We start from the raw sequence: 23112 nt of genomic DNA on the forward strand, positions 1-23112 counted from the left end.
GGGAGAGAAGTAGTTGCATCCCTATTGAAAATGTGTCAAGAGGTAGGTCTTAATGCAAAGATATTTATTGTGTTTTTCATAATGGAAGGAGGATGAGGAGTTCCAATGGAGATAAGATTTGGGAAACATCGGGGAAGTTTGGTTTCTGGTGGGAAAGGGTCATCCTGACCCTCCAAGTTGCTGTCTTGGTTCCTTTCCTCCCCAGGCCTTTTTACCTTGCCTGCCTCACTTCCTCTCTCCGAGTGCCAAGCACTTACAATTATGGGCACCCTCTCTTGGCTCGGAACTCACATAAATGCTACCTTGTTAGCTAATAGTACCATTAATTATATTAATGATTAATAGCTAATTAGTCATATTGCTGTAATACTTTCAATGGAGGCTTCCTTTCTTACAGCAATTCGGTGTCTCAAGCACACACACATCCCCTTCCCTATTCCTGGCCACAGAACAAACGCACCTCTAAATTTGTTTTTCTGACCGTCCCGGCAATCTCTAAATTTCCCCAGGTTTTATTAGCTGTCCCATTTATTTGGTGAATGACCGCTACTGCTTATATTTTGTCTCCTTTATTTCTGTCCTCTGTCACTCAACGTACCCTGCAGTAACAGAGGCTACAGTCAAGATTTCTTAAAACATTTTATTTCATAAACCAAAGGCTCCTTTACTTCTAAATCTCCCTTGGTCCTACTTTCCTATTTCGGTCCCCTTTCTCCACTTTTACCTTTCCTTAATCCTAACCCGCCCCTACTTCGGGGAGGCTCACACCCTCCGCCCCCAGCTCCCTCCCACTCTGTGTTCTGGCTTCCTTTCAGCAACCACGCCCCCAGACCCAGGGAGAGCGGTGCGCACGCGCAGTCCACGCCTTTACCTGGGCGCTCAGCAGTGGGCGGAGTGGGGGAGGGTGGGGGTGGAGCGGGAGTCGGCGGTTATCTGGGCGGCGGGGCGCTCACATTGTGGCAGCAGGGAGAAAAGGTGCGCCAGGGCCGGCCCCAGGGGCTGCGCATGCGCGCCGCCGCGCCCAGCGGCCGGGATGCCAGGGGGGCGGGCGGAGGGAGGTGTCGGCTCCCCGTTGGGCGGGGGGGGGGGGGGCGGGCGAGGGACGGGGCGCGGGTGCGCGCGCGCTCTCGCCGCCGCTCGCCTTCCCTCCCTGCCCCCGGCTCCGCACACACAACCACACACGCACACCCCCTCCCCTGCCTCCCTCCCCGCGCGCCGCCCGCCCCGCCGGCCCTGCTCGCCCTCGCGCGCTCGGAAGGGAGTCGCGAGACGTCGGAGCGGCGGCCACGTAGCGCTGCGGCGGCGGCGGCGGCGGCGGCAGCGGCGGCGGCGGCGGCGGAGGCCGGGTCTGTGGAGCGGCCCTGAGGACAGACGTTGGGCGGGGGGGAGGGGCCGGCCCGGCCGGCGGTTGTTACTCGAGCGCCGCGGCTACAGGCCCCCCGCCGCAGGGATGGACCGCCGAGGCGGCGGTCGGGGCGGCGGAGGCGGAGGCGGCCGGCCAGGGTGAGTAGGGGCCCCTGCCCCCCACGCACACGCCACAGTCGCGGCTGCGCCCCTTGCAGCAGCCCTTCCTCTCCGCCGCCCGCCGGGCCGGCCGGGGTTGGGGCGCCGGGTTAACCCTTCGCCGAGGCAGCTGCGTGCACTAGGCCGGAGCAGCCCCCATCCGGCGGGGAGGCCCGGGGCGCTGCGCTCCCCTGGTCGCGAGCTCGGGCCGGGGGCACCCGCTTCTGTTCCTTCGTCCCCTCGCTCCCGGACCCGGGCCGGGCTCCAGTTTTGCAGAGAGCCCGCTCGCCCAGAGGCCCGAGGGGAAGCTGGGGTTGCCTGGGTTAGCGGGCCGAGGGAGATTTGCACCGGTCCTCCTGCGAGCATTCCCCTGCCCTGCAGCTGGCAGCTTGCACCCGTTGCCTCCCCGGCCCTGCGGTTGCGCCCTAACCTCCAACCCCTGGGAGTATTGTGCCGCCCGAGATAAAATGCATCGGTGTATATGCGCCCGACACTCACCCCAGAGGGTAGTGCAGACCTTTCTCCACCCCATCACCTCCTCCCCTCCAATCAGCCTCTACTTAAGATTCTTAGATGGGAGACATTAAAGGTAGTGACACCCCCGTTACATCTGCACATAACATGCTCATTGTCAAGGGATGTCTTCTGTAGAAATGATAAATGCCCCTGCCTCACCCTCGAAGTCTGTCTTGACGATTTGAGATCCCATATGTTCTTCTTTGAAGAGGGCCAGTCTTTGATCACATTTAGTAATCCCTCCCCCACAACACACACACACACACACTTCCTGATTGCCAGAGCAGCCCCTGTCATTGCGGATCCATTGTCAGGAAGGGCTTGTGCCAATCAAAGGAATGTGCTTTTGCTTTTGGAGAAGGGTTCTTTACACAACCATGGTCTCAGGATGTTCCTGCGTGAGTGTGTCTTTGATTGTCCCCATGTTCAAGCATCGTTATCCTGTTTTCCTGATCTGCATCGCCTGTGTACCCGCAGCAACACCTGAGTGATGCTTTTTTCCTCTCAGTTGATTAGAAACATGTGTGTGAGCATTTCATTTATTTTGTCTCAGTATTTAAGATCGATCGTCAAGGCATGGTAAATAAATAGGGTCATGTTTTGGGAAGAATGTGTATTTTTTTTTCCAGAGATGGCCAGGCCTGTATTGTTCTGGGAATGACAACTAGCACATGCTTTGTTGACAACATGTGTATGTTTAAGGAATGAAGAGCTGCTGGGGCTGGCATGTGTGTGCGGGCTGAATGCGGGGGGATGTTCCCGCCTAGGGCTCATTTGAGAGGGGTCAGCTGCACAGAGATGGTCAGGACTGGCAGGCAGCTTGGTTGCCTATGTGAGTTCTGTGCCCATGCATTCAGATAGATAAGTCCTTTAGTATAATTTTGTTTAAAATGTTCACTTCTGAGTTTTAGTGATTCTGGAAATGTCTTCTTCAGTGGTTCTTAACCTTTCTTTGGGATCATGGTGAAAGAGACACTCCTAATTTTTGTGTGCATTACAGTTCTCTTGAAGCTAGTCCTGGGACGGTCAGGTTGAGATCTGTATAATGCAAAAGTGAAAGGAACTTGAGTTTTGTGTTTTGTTTTGTTTTGTTTCTTAAGGATTGACATTACAGTTCTTTGGTCCTGAGCAGTCAGCAACAAAGTAGATGTGTGTGTATCCTTGTGTTTTGTTCTTTGATTACAGCGGGTTGGGGGTCTGTAAGGTATCATTCCCTGTTTTCCTGTAAAAAGGAGATGTGTGAGAGAATTTCAGAAAAAGTTCAGACTGGAGTCAAGATAATTTGTCTGAATTTGACCAGTTGATGATGTACTTTCCTTGCACTGTTTTCTAAATGTAGCAGATTTCAACAGCAAAGTCAGTGGTCTGTTTCATGATACCTTTCCGCAATGTGCTTATAGAGGTTGATTTGATATCTTAAAAGAAGGCTTTACCCTTCCCATAGTAGAACACCTGCTCCGTGCAGATTTTTTTGGCTTTATGAGATATGATTTCATGTCATATTCAGGATGACATTGCCACCAGAATCATCGATTTTAAAGTTTTGTTTTAATGGAAGGATCTTGGTTGCAGTTAGGGAATTCAGTCTCCGTGTTTAGAATTTAGAACAAGGGATGAACGTTGCACTTTTCTATCAACAAGCAGGGGAAAAATATCAGCTATTCTTTCTAAATCACTCTGCATCCAGCTTTGCCTTTTGATTATATTTCAACCAAGGGGGATTTATTCCACTTGTGATAGTGTTGTGATGGGCAGTGACATTAAAAAAACATAGTCCCCAGGTCTCCAGGAGCTTAGAGTTCTGACATTTTTTACTTAAGGGAGGAATCCTTTGAGACTCTTTCTTTCTTTCTTTCCTTCTCCTTTTTTTTTTTACATTTTTGGGTTTCTGAGAGGCTAAGCAATTCATGGGTTTAACATTTCTTTGGAAGGCAGGGGGGCCTTGGAATCTTGCACAGAACCTGTTCCACACGCCTGAAGAACAGCATTTATTCTAATAATTATGCAGTGTACCCTATGAAGTTTGAAAGCATGCTGAGATGGCAAATATTGCATTTTTTATTATCTAATAAACATGCTTGAAGTGGCTTGGATTACAGGTTATGTTTTTTGTTCGTGTCACGCCCGGAGCATTACTGTTGGACATTATTTGCCTATCCTAACCCCAAACCATTTCAAAGTTGCAAATAATGTTACTTTGTCAGCGTCGTCCTATGGTGACAGACCACTAAAATCTCAGGGGACGGTGTGCTTCCTTGATTTAAAATTGCAGAACCTCTTCTTACCAGTCACTTACCTAGTTAAACACCCACACACCACGGAGCAGCTGATCGCAGCACACGTATGCTGTGAGAACAGCATTCTGTCTGCCAGATTCAGAGCTTGGAAGCCGGGAAACAATTGCGCGGCAGAGAAACACTTAAGAAGCAGTAGTGCCAGCAGCTCCCTCATTAATACAAACAGCTTGCTTTAGTTTCTTCAACACTCTTCCTCAGACACTCTTCCCTTAGGAGGTTTCAGATCAGCGGCTCCTACTCAGGGGAAACAGCACCTACCTCCTTTCTGCAACTGTGGCCTCCAGATCTGATTCGTGACGCCCAGAGCTGTTTCCATTTCTGCTCAAAGTATGGGAAGTAATCTTGTAGCGGTAAGAAAATACTTTTTCAGGTCTGTAGAAGAAAGTTGATTAGTAATGCTGCTGATGCGATCTTGCTCTTGAAAGTGTCCAGAGCCTAGCAAAAAGTAAACTGTAAAAGTGAACTGTTAAAAAAAAAAAAAAAAAATCACCCTTTACTCAAGGGTTTTGGATAATTTCACCAAAAATGTGAATAGACTCTTGAGTTTCATTTCCCTTGTTGTAAAAAGTCAGTGGAGAGACCACGAACAGTAACAACAACAAAAACCCCTGTGGAGTCTCTCATATTTTGAGCCATAGCCTCTGGAGCTAGGTATGCTACAGGCGGTGACTGCGTTTCTTTATGGGGAACTCTTGGATCTTGTGCTCCAGCTGTAGGTATGGTCGTCTTCTCAGCTACTGTCACCATTTTTTTTCTATTCTTTTCTTTCTTTCTTTCTTTTTTTTTTTTAATTCTATTTATTTGACAGGCAGAGATCAGGAGTAGGCAGAGAGGCAGGCAGAGCGGTGGGGGTGGGAACGGGGAGGGGGGAGAAGCAGGCACCCCTCTGAGCAGAGAGCCCGATGCAGGGCTTGATGCAGGGCTTGATGCAGGGCTTGATCCTGGGACCCTGAGATCATGACCTGAGCCGAAGGCAGAGGCTTTAACACACTGAGCCACCCAGACACCCCTACTATCACCATGTCTGACAGCGCTTGAATTTACTTTGATAGAGGGAAACAATGCTGTAGGTAGTGAATTTAGCTGAAGGAAGATCGGGGAGATGGTCCTTTGGGGCCCGGCAGAACAGGATTTGAATCCGCTCCACCAGTTACCAGCTTTGCGGCATGGGGCGAATCACCTTGACCTCTCTGGCCTCAGTTTCCTCAGCAGTAGAATGGGATTTGTTTTAAGGGTTAGAGCTAAGATATGCAAGCTGCTAGCACAGTTGCTGCCGCATGTCCATGTCTGTAGTAAGGACTCAGTAAATAGTAGGACACAGCGGATGCGGGAAAGAGAGATCATTTTGGCTGGCGAGAGGATGGGTGTGACCATCTGCATACTTTCATTTGTGCAGATTTGGGATGGAAAAAATGGCAAATATTTGACTTGGAGCATACCTAAGCCTTGCAGGTGCAACGTGCTTATTGGAACTTTGATTTGTTGCCCTATGACTGGCTGAACGTGGTGAAGACGACAAAACTTGGCCCCAAATTCTGCAGTGTTACCCATAGGCTGTGCTTGTTTTAAGCCTATTCAGAGCTTGTGTGGTGAAAGGGGTGTCTTAGGACATTAACGTGTCTCAATGAGTTCTGTGTCCAGAGTTGAATCACTTGCAAAGCCTTGTGTAAATTTTCATGGTTAATGCAAGCCTTGAAGTGCTTGACGGAATCGTGAAGACATCAGAGGCTTATTTTAGTTAATCTGTTTGTTTATATAGCAGTTATGTTTGATTTAAAAAAAAAAAACACTTATGAACATTTTCTCCTAAAGAATTCCCATCGCTCTTCTGAGGTTTTTTTTTTTTTTTTCTTCTTCTGAGGTTTTGATCATAAACTGTTATTTGGGTTATAAGTTTGAGTGCCTTAGGCATTTTTGCTTTGGTGGGTGAAGGAAAGAAAAGTCAAGTCTCCTTACCTGTCAAATTTTATCGACTCTCCACTTTAGGTCTATACCTACAGATTGTGGCTGTGTATCCCTAGCCTTGTTTTTAGGCTGAAAGGTAACGTTACGGTAAAATATGACTTTTTTTTTTTTTTTCTCTTTTAAACCTAGTTTAAGAGATGGAGCCCTTTGGAAAGTAGATTCAGGGGCATGTATACAGTTTTATTCAGTGCATAGAGCTTTTAAAATAGAATTGCTTGGCTTATGTAGAATTAAATTATTCTGTCATTTTTGCAGGATACCATTGTGATAAGTTTGTGAACCCCACAAGAGTTACCTCGAGGCTTTTCTGAGAAGGTAGACACATCGGTAATGCATTAGGCTTTACCTCAAGGGACCCTGCTAATCCTTATTTTCTTTATTACTGAGCCACATAGGGCTTTCCCATCAATGAAATCAGTCACTAGTATTGGATTGCTGATAAAGAGGAATTGGCAAATAATGGTCTTAGACTTGCCTTAGATTTTGCAGAACACTTGAAAAAATTTAATCTCAGCCAGATATATAATAATAATAGTAAGAGCCCTTATGCTATGTGAGCCCAGACTGACTAAACAAATGAAATTGAGATGATCGAGTTACATTTTTTTTTCTCAACTCTAAGATATATTGCTAAGTAAACTTTTTCTGGGGAGGAGGGTGCTATTTTTTTTTTTTTTTTTTAACTATTACTTTTTCTGGTTGAGTAGAGTCAAGGCCTAGCCGAGCTGTAGTTGCTTCTGTCAGTTTCTTGATAAACCAATCAGTGTGTGACGAGAAGGGATTGTTGGAAGGGAGCAGAAAGAGGAAGAGACATGGTGGGAGTATGGCCCCAGAGCCTGATTTCTTGATCTTGCTATGCATGTGGTATCAGAGGGTTCTTACTCTTAGCTGGATTTCACAAAGACAGACAGTGTTGGGTGATTCCTTTTGTTTTTAATGCTAGTGAAGAATAGCGTCTTTAACCGCTTTGGAATTTAGACTTTCCAGCTTTGGAGTTTTGATTCAGTTTTGGAGATTCGATGGAGTATGATTTTTTTTTTTAAGATTTTATTTATTTATTTGACAGACAGAAATCACAAGCAGGCAGAGAGAGGGGGAGAACCAGGCTCCCTGCTGAGCAGAGAGCCCGATGTGGGGCTCGATCCCAGGACCCCAGGACCCCAGGATCATGACGTGAGCTGAAGGCAGAGGCTTTAACCCACTGAGCCACCCAGGCGCCCTTGGGGTATGATTTCTTAATTACCCTGCGTAGCCTACAAAATGAGATTTATAACTAGGCCGTTATGAATTGTTTTCATCCTTTCACATGTACCATTTTAATGTCTCTAAAGTATTCTCTGTGGCCTGTGAACATTGAAACACATGGTGAGGTGTTGGGTTTTTTGAGGTTTTTTTGGTTTGTTTGTTTTTTTGTTATGAGGAGAGAGTTTGTGATCTTAGTTGTATAGGTAAGTCTTATGTTTTTTTCCCCAGTTTCTCTTAAGACTGTGACGCAGCTGCCCAGAGACTTTTCCTGTATTAATATACTCTTAGAGCTGGGATTTGAAGTTACCTTGCCTAAAAGATCCTCCTTATAGAGAGCCCTGCGGTTTTCCTTCTAGCATACAAATTCATCTAAATAAACTCAACAAAGTTTGGGAAAAAACCTAAATGTCTGTCAGTGGAGACTTGGTAAATAAATTAGGGTATATTCATGCAGTAGAATAAATTTTTCAGCCGCAAAGAAGAATGAGGAAACTCTTTATGTATTGCTGTGGAAAATCTCTTAAGCTATACATAGAAGAATACAGTGTGTACTCATGTGTGTATAGTGTCCTTAGCTCAAAATTATGTTTATAAAATTCACTCATGTTTTCATGTGTCACAACAATTAGTTTTTCCTCATGTAATATTTAGTTATACACCTATATTATAATTTATTTGTCCATTCTACCTTTGATGGACATTGGATTATTTCTGGTTTTGGTTCTTATGAATAGTGGTGCTCTGTTCACTATATTTTCTTCTGTACTTTAAATTTCTTTTTAAAGATTTTATTTGTTTGACAGAGATCACAAGTAGGCAGAGAGAGAGGGGGAAGCAGGCTCCCTGCTGAGCAGAGAGACCAATGTGGTTGTGGGGCTCAATCCTAGAACCCTGAGATCATGACCTGAGCTGAAGGCAGAGGCTTAACCCACTGAGCCACCCAGGCCTGTACTTAAAATTTTTGATCCTTTGTGAATATATACCCACTAAATAATTTTTTCATTTAAAAAGCATCCTTCAGCTATCCATAGGAAAATTATAATGTCCTATTTTAAATTAAATATTGAAATATTTAGTGGGGCAAAATAATTTCAAACCTTTTTTTTTTTTAAAGTACATTCTCAAAGACCTAGCTTGGATTTTTACAATATTCTTAATATTGTAATTCTCTTAGAATCCCCAAATCCACCTGAGAGCAAACCCTATATACTTTTATCCTTTTTTTTTTAAGATTTTATTTATTTATTTGACAGATCACAAATAGGCAGGCAGAGAGAGAGAGAGAGAGGGAAGCAGGCTCCCTGCTGAGCAGAGAGTCCAATGTGGGACTCGATCCCAGGATCCCGAGATCATGACCTGAGCCGAAGGCAGTGGCTTAACCCACTGAGCCACCCAGGCGCCCCTATACTTTTATCCTTAAAGAAGGGTAAAATATGACAGAATAGGTCTGAAAAATAGTTATATCTCTTGAAAGATTTGTCTTTGTAACTGCTTAAATATTTCTTTCATTGCCTCATTTCATAATAATGATTTAATAATTTCTCACATTGCTAATTATTTAAAATGTTTATTTAATATTTTTATAACTGTGATATATTTAAACCTTTTGGAAACCCGAGGTTTTAAACAAATAGCAACAGGAGAAACGTACTTCAGTATAGTTAACCTGGTTTGGAATGTTGTGAAGTGCAGTGGGCCTGCCCCCAAGCCCGGCGGAGGTGTGTGTGGGTGGGGTGGGTAGGTGCTTCTGTGGCCGCCTGGGCCTGGCCCATAATCCCTGCAGGGGCGCCATCGTTTCTATTGAAAAGTGCATTTGGTTACATTTTTTTTGCTGTAATTGCACAATTGTCATTTTCTCCCTCTTCTTGTCCAAACATGGAAATAATGATTAAAATACAAACCTGTAAAGCAGTGGTTCTCAGCCAAGAGCAATTTTGCCTCCCGGAGACATTGGGCGATGTCTGGAGAGATCTCTGCCACAAGTGGGGCCTGGGGGGTGCTATTGGCATCCATGGGGCAGAGGCCAGGGAGGCTGTGGAACATCCTACAGGGCACAGCACAGCCCGTCACAACAAAGAGTGGTCTGGTCCCAGATGTCAGCTGTGCTGAGGTTGAGAACCCCTGCTCTACCACAACTCACTCGCTAAGCTGATGCTACGAGGCAGGGAGCAATTTTAGCATTGACTTTGTTGGATTTAGCACATGAAAGTTCTATTTAGTTTATCTAGGATAGAGAAGAGATACGCTAGGAAATTGCCCAAATTGTAATAAGGTTTTAAATATGAAAACTGATTTAAGTGTAAGTTTTAGTGGATAAGTCATCTTAAAAATTTTTTACTATTCTTAAGTAAGTTCTACCCCCAACGTGGGCCTCGAACTCATGACCCCAAGTCTAAGAATCATGTGCCCTATTGACTGAGCCAGCCAGGCGTTCCCAGTCATCTTTTAAGAAAATAGGTTAGGGGCGCCTGGGTGGCTCAGTGGGTTAAAGCCTCTGCCTTCAGCTCAGGTCATGATCCCGGGGTCCTGGGATCGAGCCCCACATCGGGCTCTCTGCTCTGCGGGGAGCCTGCTTCCTCCTCTCTCTGCCTGCCTCTCTGCCTAGTTGTGATTTCTCTCTGTCAAATATTAAAAAAAAAAAAAAAAAAAAAAGAAAGAAAATAGGTTATTTATAGTCTTCTAGTGGGTAAAACCAGATTGTTTTGGAAGGTGGTTCTTATCTATAAGATTATTCACAAAGAGAAAAAGTCTTTGTATATATTACACAGTGTGAAGACTTCTTTTTTTGAAAGATTGTATTTATTTATGATAGAGAGAGAGGGAACACAAGCACGGGGAGTGGGAGAGGGAGAAGCAGTCTCCGTGCTGAGCAGGGAGGGGGATATGGGGCTTGATCCCAGGAGCCTGCCATCATGACCTGAGCTGAAGGCAGACCCTTAACGACTGAGCCACCCAGGTGCCCCAACTTCTTTTTCAAAAGCAGATACATTTTAACTTTTATGGTCCTAAGGTATACCTTGTTCTGCTCTAGAAGAAAATATTTGATTGTTCGACATAAAGTATATTTAAATCTTGTATAATGTGGTAAGTTAAACTTAATATTGGTAAGGGACCCACTGTTTAAATTAAATTTGAAAAATACATGCATAGTAAAAAATTTTCTGCTTTCAAATGGCTAGTTTCTTCCTGTCAGGTTATGGTAAAGAATGTGTACACTTCTGGGGCACCTGGGTGACTCAGTCGGTTAAGTCTCTCCGGCTCTTGGTTTTGACTTAGGTGCTGAGCGGAGATTCTTTCTCCCCTTCTTCCTCTGCTCCTCCCGCCACCGTGTGCTTGTGTGTGCTCTCTCTCAAATAAATAAAATCTTAAAAAAAAAACCAAACGTATACACTTAGGCATCTATTCTACCTTGTAGATATTACAACAATATCCAAAAGACAGTTTGTTCTGCCTCCCAGTCTCCAACCTTTTTGTCAATTCAAATGGAAAGTTAGATTTTCTTTTTCTTTGAAGATGACTTCTGTCTCTAAGGTCAGGTGCTGCAGTGAGCACTGAAAGACTTGTCCACAGAAGCCAGAGATTGCAGAATTGGACCCTTCTCACTCCAGAACTGTTTACTGAATTCCCTCTAGCACTCTTTCTTAAGCCTTTTGACCATGACCCCCAGTAAGAAGCAGTGCATGGGTGGTCCCATATGTTCTCTCATATTCATACCCCGCCCACAACTGAAACGAAACCTTCAGGAAACAGTACTTACCCTTACTGGTTGTGAGGCAGCGTGTTGTTTTTTTATTCATTTTTCAAAACTGGGGTGGATCAGGCAGTTTGAAAATCACCCTATGTAAAAATCACCCTTTTGTGCTTAACAGAAATTACTTTCTTGAAGTAGATCCTAAGCAGAGACTTACTGGATTAAATGGGGGTGGGGAGAGTGCTAAAATTAAAAGCTATGCTTAGAGGTATAAGTTTGAAGTAGAAATCCAAGTAATGTGACATGGAGAAAACCATTGTATTTATGACCTTATTTCATATAGAAAGGTAATTTTTTTTTAAGATATTTATTTACTTGACAGACAGAGATCACAGGTAGGCAAAGAGGCAGGCAGAGAGAGAGGAGGAAGCAGGCTCCCTGGGGAGCAGAGAGCCCGATGTGGGGCTCGATCCCAGGACACAGATCATGACCCGATCCGAAGGCAGAGGTGTTAACCCACTGAGCCACCCAGGCACCCCTAGAAAGGTAATTCTTAAAGACCAAAACCTCTAAAAGGGTTGTGGTTGGATCCTCATTTTGCCTAGTGTTTTAAGCTATAGTATTCCAAGAGGTAGTCACCTGCTGTTGCTTAATAGACACACACACACACACATACACTGTCTACCTGTTTGTTTATTAAGTTACATGGAACCGAGGGGATTAACGAGCATGTAGAAAGATTATTTTTAACTCCATAACATGACTTTCTTTAACACAGAGCTGGTTTAGACAATGATTTGCTTATGTAGAATGGTTACAGAATAAAAATCTCCCAAGGACTCAGTAGTGAGTGTTCACTTCTCTGTAAAAATCCAATTCCAGGGGCTCCTGGGTGGCTCAGTGGGTTAAAGCCTCTGCCTTCGGCTCAGGTCATGATCCCAGGTTCCTGGGATCAAACCCCGCATCCGGCTCTCTGCTCAGCAGGGAGCCTGCTTCCTCCTCTCTCTCTGCCTGCCTCTCTGCCTACTTGTGATCTTTGTCTGTCAAATAAATAAATAAAATCTTTAACAAAAAAAAAAAAAATCCAATTCCAGGGTTGGACTGTATTCAGAGACAGCTCTGTCAGAAAAGCCCTCATCGGAACCTAGCTCTCCAGAAGGATAACACTTGAAAGTCACTTGGTTGACACTGTCTTTGATTTCTGTCCCCAGAGTTATATATACTGTCTGTATTTTTGTTATTCATCAAAATGCTTTATGAAGCATTTGCCATTTAATCCTCATATAACCCTTTGAGGTAGTATATTATTATTACTCCATTTTAGCATCAGGGAAATTGAGACAAAGTGAGGTTATGTAACTTGCCAAGTTAAATATGTTCTGTTCTTGGCAGTGAGATTTTATGAGAAAGGACCTGTTAAATCATTTTATTTTGCTGATTAAAAACTGAAGTTTAGAGGTGCCTGGGCAGCTCAGTCTCATTTAAATGTCTGACTCTTGATTTCACTTCGTCATGATCTCAGGGTTGTGGGATCGAGCCCCACGTCAGGCTCTGACACAGTGGGGTGTCTGCTTGAAGATTTTCTCTCCCTCTCCTTCTGCCCCTTCCTCCCACTCACTTGCACAAGTACACGCTCTTTCTCTCAAATAAATAAATCTTTAAAAAAAAAACACCTGAAGTTTAAAAACTAGAATTTAAAAACCCATAAATATTTCTGGCATTAATTTTTTTTAAGATTTTATTTATTTATTTGACAGAGACACAGTGAGAGAGGGAACACAAGCAGGAGGAGTGGAAGAGGGAGAGGCAGACTCCCCGCCGAGTGGGGAGCCTGATGTGGGGCTCGATCCCAGGACCCCAGGATCATGACCTGAGCCAAAGGCAGCTGCTTAATGACTGAGCCACCCAGGTGCCCAGTATTTCTGGCTTTTAGAAACCAGAGACTGAATAAGTCCCTTGTTTTAACTTTCAAAGTAAGGTACAGTAAAACTGACATTGTGGTGTGTACCATTATGTGAATACCCATACATGTTAGAGATTCATGTAACCTCCACCACAGTCAGGATACAGAACAATTCTGTCACCTGAAAACACTTCCTGCTACAGCACCTTGGCTGTCATACACCGCCGTGCCCCACCCCCCACCCCCCACCATGACCTCTTGCTCATCCCTATCCTTTTCTCTTCTGGAGAATGTTCTATTAATGGGATCATACCATATGTAACCTTTGAGACTGACTTCTTTTGGCATAATGCCTTTGAGATACATCCCAGTTTTTGTGTGTCTCAGCTATTCCTTTTTTATTGCCAAGTAATATTCCATTGATGTGAATGGATTACAGATTGTTTTTCCATTCACCTGTTGAAGGACATTTGGATTATTTCCATTTGGGGCTGATTATGAACAGAGCCTCCATAAATATTCATGGACAGGTTTCGGGATGAATGGTGAGTTTTCACTTCTCTAGAGTGACTCCCGGGGAACGGCCCCTCTGGGTCATACTGTGCTATGTGGGTCGATCTGGTTTCCAGAGCCAATGTGTTCTTTTGCATTGACACTGGAAACATATGAAAGTTCCAGTTGTTCTGGATCTTTGTCAGCACCTGATATTCTTGGTATTTTTTTTTTTTTAATTTTAGCCGTTCTAACAGGTGTATAGAAATAATTCATTTTGGGCCTTATGACCAGAATCCGAGGGGTAGGCCCAACTCTGTTGGCAACTAGCTATTGACTTTGAAGGAGCCCTTTAACTTTTCTGAGCTTCTTGTTTCCTCATCTCTCATATAATGGGGAGTACTGAATTCTGCTCTGAGTTCTCCTGCAATTCCTAAATTCATTGATGTGAAAAGAGAAATCCTTGGCAAGAGGACAGATTTATGTTTGCTTATGCACCAAAAGTCTCTTGACTAATCTTCTGAGCTAAAGTAAAAACACTAGAAGCAGTATACATATTTATAAATGGAATCCGTATGAAATTACTTGATATTTATAACTATAGTTTGTCTTTTGGAGCTAAACATAATATTGTGATAGTGTGTGTCACATCTAGAAGCAAAAATTACATAGCTAATGTTAACTGTTAACACTGACAACCTATAATCTTTTGGCTAATGTCTGATGTTTTTATAATATAACTTTCTCAGCTTTCTGAGGTTACAGTTTATAAGGTGTAATCACAAATATTTTGCCATTTCCTGTCATGAATGGGGGATCACTTTTTAAAAAGATTACATATTTAGGAACTTGCCCTTAATGACTTCTTTGAGTATGAGACAAATTGCTTCTATATAGCATAAAAAAGAATAGCTTTATTATTTTTCTAAAAAAATTATACATGCTTATTTACAATTATTTAAGGATTACAGAAAAGTGTAAAGAAAGAAAGAATCTCCTTCCCCCACCCTCACCCCATCCTAGGATGTCTCTAGGTATGACTGTTCATATGTACACTGTAAGGTCATAGCTTCTACATTAATGAGATGGCATGGTCCTGCCCTTTAGTCTTTTTTTTTTCTGATGTAGACTTCTTTTTGTGTTAATTAATATAAATCTATATCATAATTTGGATGGCTCCGTAATATGCCAATGTCTGTGCATACCATTACTTGGGCTTCAAGTTTTTTGTTATAATAAATAATGCTACAGCAATTGCTCTTATATACACATCTTTTTAGGCTTGTGGCATTATCTTCTAATGGTGAATTCTTGGATGGCTGGGTCCAAAACTATGCACACTTCACACTTAGGAAAATAGCACTGACCCCCTCTAAGGAAGGTTACACCATACTTTGGTAATTGGCTGTGCCTGGTAATGTCACACATCAGTCGGGCTCCCCTGGCATTAGCCGGTTTGGGATTCAAGCCACAAAACGCGTGCATGCATGTTTGTACATGGATCTTGTTGAAAAACCCTGCCCATTTGCTAATGAATAGTCTTTACCAAGTAAACCTGGAATGTTTAAAAATAACAAAGCTTAAAAAGGCAAAGTCAGTTTTAAAAAACCTCACTTTGGAGAAAATAAACAGATAAAGCAACATGCTTTTTTTAATTCAAAGATAATCTTTTTTTTTTTTTTTAAGATTTTATTTATTTATTTGACAGAGACACAGAGAGAGAAGGAACACAAGCAGTGGGAGCAGGAGAGGGAGAAGCAGGCTTCCCACGGAGCAGGGAGCCCAATGTGGGCCTCGATCCCAGGACTCTGGGATCATGACCTGAGCTGAAGGCAGCCGCTTAATGACTGAGCCACCCAGGCACCCCAAAGACAATCTTAATTAAAGTGATTATAACTCAATTTTTGTTATCCCAATAAGTCTCTTTTTAAATTTTTTAGATTTTATTTTTAAATAATCTCTACACCCAGCGTGGGACTTGAACTCACAACCCGGAGGTCAAGCGATGCACACTCCGTGCACTGAGCCAGTCAGGTGCCCCTCTTTTTAAATTTTTTAAAATAAGTTTTTAATTTTGGAATAGCTTGAGGTTGACAGAAAAGTTGCAGAAAGAGTACTTGTATACCCCTCATCCAGTTCCCCTGATTGTTAAATTCTTACCTAACCGTGTTAAAATATTACATAAACTGAGGAACCACCACTGGTATATTACTGTCAACTCCAGAGTTAATTCAGATTTCACTAGGTTTTCCACTAATATCCCTGTTCTATTTGGAGACATCCTAAATCAGGCTTTTAAACCCTATGCTGAGGCGCCTCGTTAGCGCAGTAGGTAGCACATCAGTGTCATAAACTCTGTGCCTAAATGAGCTCAAATATCTGTTCATAGATGAATTTTAGTTATACATGGTATGCGTCATATATAGTGTGTCTGATCTCCACTCAGATAAATTCCAGTTCTCTTTAACATTGATACCTTGAAAGTCATCTTCTGGCATTTTCAGACAGTTCTGCCCAAGACCATTTTAGGGTATGCTTGAAGGTTTTTTCCCCCACCTTTCTGTGTTCCATATAAAAACACAATCTGTAATGTGGAGGAGTGTAGCTCATTCACAGTGGAACTATACATTCCGGTATACTTACAAGCTGCTGTCTCCCAGAGCACAGGGGACGCAGCCATCTTTTGTCTACAAGGAAATTAATTTGTCTGTTAATCGCAAGTGGTAGTCACCAGTTTACTATGCCGGATGGCTTCACACACTCTGCGGTGACTGGCTCTGAGAGAATTTAAGTATTAGGTGGCTCTTGAGGAAGAGGTGCTGGCCTTGAGGCAGAGCACTATTATAGATAGGGAAATAACGTGGGTATCTTTCACTCCACACTTGCTAATGCGAAGAATCCCTCCTAAGGCAAACCATGGCATCTCGGCTCATGATACTAATTTGAATCATTCCTTGAAGCTATGGAAGAGAAAGAAGGAATTGGCAACATCAAACAGATGTGGGTTTTTAACAATCACTTTCCCCCCAGAATAAGTGGAACTCTTTAAGTGTTCCCCCCATTAACGTGCCACATTTTTTTCCCCTAAACAACCAAAAATCTCTTAAGCATTCTAGGAAACAAAAACATGGTCAAGGGGTGCCTGGGTGGCTCAGTGGGTTAAGCCTCTGCCTTCAGCTCAGGTCATGATCTCAGGGTCCTGGGATGGAGCCCTGCATCGGGCTCTCTGCTCAGCAGGAGCCTGCTTCCCCCTGCCTCTCTGCCTACTTGTGATCTCTCTGTCAAAATAAATAAATAAAATCTTTAAAAAAAAAAAAGTGGTCAAGAAAGACTTCAAGAAGAAGGTGCATTTGAGCCAGGTCTTGAAAGATGGCTAGGATTTTATCATCAAATGGCGGGAGAGCAGTGATTTAGGCAGAAGGAAAGGATGACATAGTCAAAGGTTTAGAGGTGTGTTTGAAAAATAGCATGAGGAGGCTAGGTAGGAGAGGAGGCCTTTGGGAGCCAAGACTAAAAGAGTGGGGCTCAGATGGTGGAGGGCTTTTGGAACGTTCTGCTGCGGAGTTGTATTTTCTTCCAAGGCTTTAGAAACCAATAAAGGTTTTGTAGCTAGGAAATTACGTGATCCACATTCTTTAGGGAAATGCAGTTTAGAAGATCTCTGTGTAAAGTGATTTAAAAGAGGGAATCAGAGACTGTTCTAAACTGTATGAGGCGATTAGGGCTGAACTGGGAGGTTGTGTTAGCAAGTCGAACAGGGAAGACAGGGCAGTTTGTAAACCTAGGACTTTTTTTTCCTTTTTTAAGATTTTATTTATTTATTTGACAGAGAGAGATCCCAAGTAGGCAGAGAGGCAGGCTCCCTGCCAAGCAGGGAGCCCGATGCAGGACTCGATCCCAGGACCCTGAGATCATGACCTGACTGAGCCACCCAGGCGCCTGTAAACCTAGGACTTACTGGTTCATTACATCATGGGGCAAGGTAGAGGGAACAGCCAAAAATGAGCTGAAGTTTAGAGCCTCAGTCAGAGCCTAGAGCGGATTTGTCTGGATCTTCTCAGACTTGACCATAAAATAAAAACTTAATAGCATCTTAGAACTGAGTGAAAATGTATAACAGTCTTGTTTTAGAAACAATAGAATGTGTGGCTTAGAATGGAGGATACATGAAAGTTGCTGACTTAGGATGGAGGGAGCAAACCAGGAAGGGAAGAAGGTGGGTTTCTATTTAACGGTGAGAGCTGTGGTTATCACCTGTGCTGACGTTCAGTTTTTCTGCAGTGAAATGCCTCAAACCATCGTGCTCATGGTAAAGCCGCAGCACAGACTAAATAAAAAGGGAATCGTGGTTATCTCACAGTGTGGCAGATATAGAAAACTATCTAAAATGATCGTCTGCTCGCGCCTGTGTGTCTGTAAACGTGTGTGTACTGTGTTTGCATGTCTCTTAGGTGGACCTGCTCATACAGAGGTGGCAGAACCCGCTGTCGAGGGTACCAGCTCGAGAGCACACACAGAGCAGCCTGAATGCCAGTTCCTGCCGGAACACTGGCTGTGCCCTTGAGCCATATAGATCTACAGCCTCACCTGTAGCCAGATCTGCTTAGTTCCACATAAAGACCAAGGTTTTGGCTTGGTTTTATTGTTCTGTCCTTGACAAATTAAAAGCAAGATGCAGTGGTTTCTACTGTCTAGAAGGTTGGATTCTAACCTTGACTGAGCAGTGACCTTCCTAGGTGAAATGTCTTACTTCTAACATGTTTCATTTTTCCTTTATTTTTGATCATTATGTGTGAGAATATTTGGGATTAAGGTTTTATTAAATCAGAAATATACCATATTACCTGCATTACAGTTTTGAGAGGGAGGAATTTAAGTTGTATAAAATAGGCAGTAGTCCTAATATGAAGGGATTTTCGCACTATATTTTATGTGCTCCCCAATTCCTTCGTCATACCAGAAATTAATTTAGATTTAATTCTGGTTGTTACAATATTTTTTTCTCCATTGTCAGGTTAGGGTCCTGTTATGTTTCTAAATTTGGTACTGTTTTTGGTCTTTCAAAGGAGATAATGCTGCTTTTGAAAAAGAAAACCTTTTTATATTATAGAAATTCTCAAATATAAAGAATAAAGTGTGACAAACCTAATATGCCCATTTCCCATGGCCAGTCTATTTCATACATAGCCACCCACACTGTACTCGCCTTCCCAGTTACTTTGAAGCAATTCTAGGAGCACATAGCTGGCTGGCTCAGTTGGTAGAGCATCTGACTCATGATTTCTGGGTTGTGAGTTCAAGCCCCATGTTTGGTATAGAAATTACTTAAAAAACATTCTAGACATCATAACATATTATTTATAAATATAAGAATTCTTCCTTTATAAGACAACTGCCATACCATTATTACACTAAAAAACTTCCTGAACATCATTAAGTATTCAGTCAGTGTTTATGTTTCCCAGTAAACTCAAAATTGTTTTTTCAATCTTTTTTTTTTTTTTGACAGACACTGGCTAGGATGTTGAATTGGGGTCCAAAGAAGAGTGATTAGTTAATATGTCTGTTAAGTCTCTTTAATCTGTAGGTGCTCCTTCCTTTCTTCTCTTTTTTTCTTACAGTTTTATTTGAAGAATCTGGATCATTTGTTGTATAATTTCTCAGTCAGGATTTTGCCGATTGCATCCATGTGGGGTCATTTAACATGTTCCTCAGTCCCTTTTATTTTTTATAAATTAGTTTTTAGAGCTTCAAGCTTTTTGTTTTGTTTTTTTAATGTTCAGTGTCACAGAGTTGCATTTTATTTTATTTTTTATTATTTTTTAAGTTGTCTCCATGCCCAGTATGGAGCCCAACATGGGACTTGAACTCAACCTCCCTGAGATCAAGACCTGAGCTGAGATCAAGAGTTAGATGCTCAGCCACTCAACCAACTGAACCACCCGGGCACCCCCTGAGTCTTTTGAAACAGCTCCTGTCTTTGATAGCTTCCTTGCTTTCTATTATGACAAGATGTTCCAGACTCATCTCATACATTTTGTCCTCTTTCCTTTTAATAGGAAATATCTGAAAACCACAGTAAGTTCTCAGTATTGAGCTAATCATAGGTTAGAATGTTGAAGTAATATTTTGAAAAGAACTGCCTGCCCTCAGGGGTTCATAGTCTTTAAAGTTTTGGGGATTTTTATTCATTTGATTTATTTGTATACATTTTTGATGTGATAAAATCAGCAAAGCTTTGATTTCATTGTATAACAGGTACATATAGCAAAGTGAGATGTATGTTTAAAATAAATAACTTTTTATACTTTTAAAATTTTATTTATTTATTTGACAGAGAGACACAGCAAACAGCGAGAGAGGAAACACAAGCAGGAGGAGTGGAGAGGGGGAAGCAGGCTTCCCACTGAGCAAGCAGCCCAATGCAGGGCTTGATCCCAGGACCCTGGGATGATGACCTGAGCCAAAGGCAGATGCTTAATGGCTGAGCCACCCAGGCACCCCATAACTTTTTATAATTTAAGAAAATTTAATGGGGGTGCCTGGGTGGCTCAGCCATTAAGCATCTGCCTTCGGCTCAGGTCATCATTCCAGGGTCCTGGGATCGAGCCGGGCTCTCTGCTCAGCAGGGAGCCTGCTTCCCCCTCTATCTCTGCCTGCTGCTCTGCCTACTTGTGATCTCTCTCTCTGTCAAATAAATAAATAAAATCTTTTTTTTTTTAAAGAAAATTTAATGTGTCATAAAAAGAAATAAAATGAATTTATTTTTAAAAGATTTTATTTCCTTGTTAGAATGATAGAGACAATGCAAGCAGGGGGAGTGGCTGGCCGGAGCAGGGAGCCCAACGTGGGTCTCAGTTCCAGGACCCTGGGATCATGACCTGAGCCCAGAGCCACCCAGGCATCCCAGGAATAAAATAAATTTAGAAAGAAAGATAAAACCTTGAAATGATATACATTTTACAAACATGTTACCCTGTAGGAAAAGTAATTTGTTTTTGCATAAGTAGGTAATCATATAATTTATTGTCCAGACTGGGAGATACATGAGAGGGGCATTATTAGTAATTACTTTGGAAGAAACAGGTATAAATCAGGACTTTGCCCAGCAAAGTAGAACATATGCTCACCCTACTTATAAACTAATTGACGATATCCGTAAGTTTCCTGAGACCAGGGATCATATCTGTTACATCCACAGTAATGTCTGTGGTACCTCATGTATTGTCGGTGCTCAGTAAGTAATGGTTGACTGTTACTAAAAGCCTGCTGATACTTGGAGGCTTGGTGTAGATTTTAGGTGTTTTTTGTGCTTAGTTAAATTAATCCTGTGTATTGACTCTGAAGGGATATGATGAAATCATTTATTTTTTTAGTTTAGAATTAGATGTTTTGTTTATTATAGAAATAATACATGTTCATTATAAAAATATGAGAAAATCTAGGTAATCTCCTTACCACCACCTCTCCACTCCACTTAAAAAAAAAAAAAAAGGTTGGGACGCCTGGGTGGCTCACTTGGTTAAGCCGCTGCCTTCGACTCTGGTCATGATCCCAGGGTCTCCCACATCAGGCTCCTTGCTCAGCGGGGAGCCTGCTTCTCTCTCTGCCTCTGCCTGCCACTCTGCCTGCTTGTGTTCTCCCTCTCTCTCTCTGACAAATAAATAAGTAAATAAAACCTTAAAAAAAAAAAAAGTCATCTGTCTTCTGGTTGGATTTTAAGGGAGAAAAGAGCAGAGAAGTTACACATTGAACTAGTTCTCGCTCTTTCAGAATCCCTCTGACTCACCTTTTAGCCAGTGGGCCTTAGTTTCCTCCATTTATAAAAGAGACTAGTACTTATCTGACAGGAACTTTGTGACTCTTAGATAAATGTGGTTTCTTGGGGGGAGGAGCTGAGGAAGGAGGGAGTGATTGCTTGAACAATGTTTCTGTAATCAGTACTAGCTTTGGTCGCTCTAGCCACATTTCTTAAAGAAATTGCCAAAAGTAGGGATAGAATATTTGCATTGATGTGAACTACTGTGAAAATTAGATTGTAAAAAAAAAAAATTATTTGATTGTGGTAAGGGAAGTATTTGTGGAGTCAGAGTCCACCTTAGTGACTGAAATGTTTTCTCCAACATAAATAGATGAAGGGGAATTAAATTTAGTCATATGTCCTCAGGCCTCTGACTGGGCAACCTGCTTGGTCATGTTGGCTTGGTGATCTTGACCACTCTTTGGATTTGAGTAATGACAGAAGTTATTTAGAAAACAAAACAAGTGAGCAAATAAATATTTTTTCAGGTGTTTTATTACATCTATTTATAGCACATATATTGTGAAGAGCTGTGGTTTTCCTTAGATTAAGAAACATATAAAAATCATCCTCCCCACTTAAATGTTTCCTCCACCTACTCATTTGTCTACAAGCCAAGAGTCTGTTCACTTCCTCTTGAGCTGGGTGCCTTTGCTGTTCATAGGCTCATTTTTTTAGACATTCCAGTGCAGTTAAAATATAAATCTCCAAAGTGTGTATTGTTACTAATTAATTTCTTTTATACCTTAAAAGTAACTTCTCTGAAGTTTGTGAGCAGATAGTGTCTTAAAACAGGTTGTTCATCCAGAAACCTGGATGTTTGGGATTTTTGTCTTACTGAAACATGCACAGTCATTGACAATTCACTATAGAGAACCATTACTTTGGGAAAAGGTAATTAAGAATTCTGTGTAGGGAAAAATAACTTGGATTTGAACATCTTCCATCAGCTTTTCCTGCTCAGGTTACTACTGACTAGCTCTTGGGCCAGGAAGCATAATAGCCGAGAATAATTTTGTGTGATGCTGATCATGTTTTTGTTTTTGGGGGGTTTTTTCCCCCTCCTAAAATGCAAATTGTTAAATTGCTACATGTTCTGTAGGTTAGCCTGGCGTTAAAATTTTAGTGTTATGTCACCAGTAACTAACAGAAGTTTGTCAGTATGGTGTGTGTGTGTGTGTGTGTGTGTGTGTGTGTGTTCATAATGACTGGGCCTTTCTTTCCTTAACCTGAAGAGTTAAGATGAGTTGTCGCGTGAAGATGTATTGAAATTTTCCCCCCTATACTTTACCTGTTATCTGGCATTTAATGAAAAAAACTTGCTCGAAAGTTGCCAGTCCCTTGAGGGCAACAAACACTACACTCAAAATGAAACTAGGTTACTGTTTCTGTAACATGCAGTGGTTTGTATCAAAAGCTGTTTTGGTCTTAACTTTGAGATTATCCCGTATTCTTTGAAGTGGTCATATTTTAACTTGGAGTGGTTTTAAATTTAAGAATTTCCTGAAGTGAACATAAAGATGTTTTAATATTTTCTTATGTGGTTGTTGTACACAAGTGTATAGAAAGCTTATCTCCAGACAACACATTTTTTCAGTAAGACCAAAAGAAAAAAATTCTTAAGATTTGAGAAAGTATTGAAGACAGACAGTGTTTTAGGATGGTATGCCAAATGGTTTTAGGTAGCTATATAAGATAT

General features: G+C 42.2%; 1 protein-coding gene across 1 annotated transcript in view; it reads left to right on the forward strand.

The window, feature by feature from the left end:
- The first annotated feature begins 1145 nt into the window (after window positions 1-1145).
- ZNF652 (zinc finger protein 652) overlaps window positions 1146-23112 on the forward strand; it is a 63027-nt gene continuing 41060 nt past the window's right edge. Inside the window, 1 exon segment of the mRNA XM_045985108.1 lies at window positions 1146-1503. The gene's annotated coding sequence lies outside the window, so the exon portion shown is untranslated.

Source organism: Meles meles, chromosome 18, assembly GCF_922984935.1.
Source record: "Meles meles chromosome 18, mMelMel3.1 paternal haplotype, whole genome shotgun sequence".
Lineage (NCBI taxonomy): Eukaryota > Metazoa > Chordata > Mammalia > Carnivora > Mustelidae > Meles > Meles meles.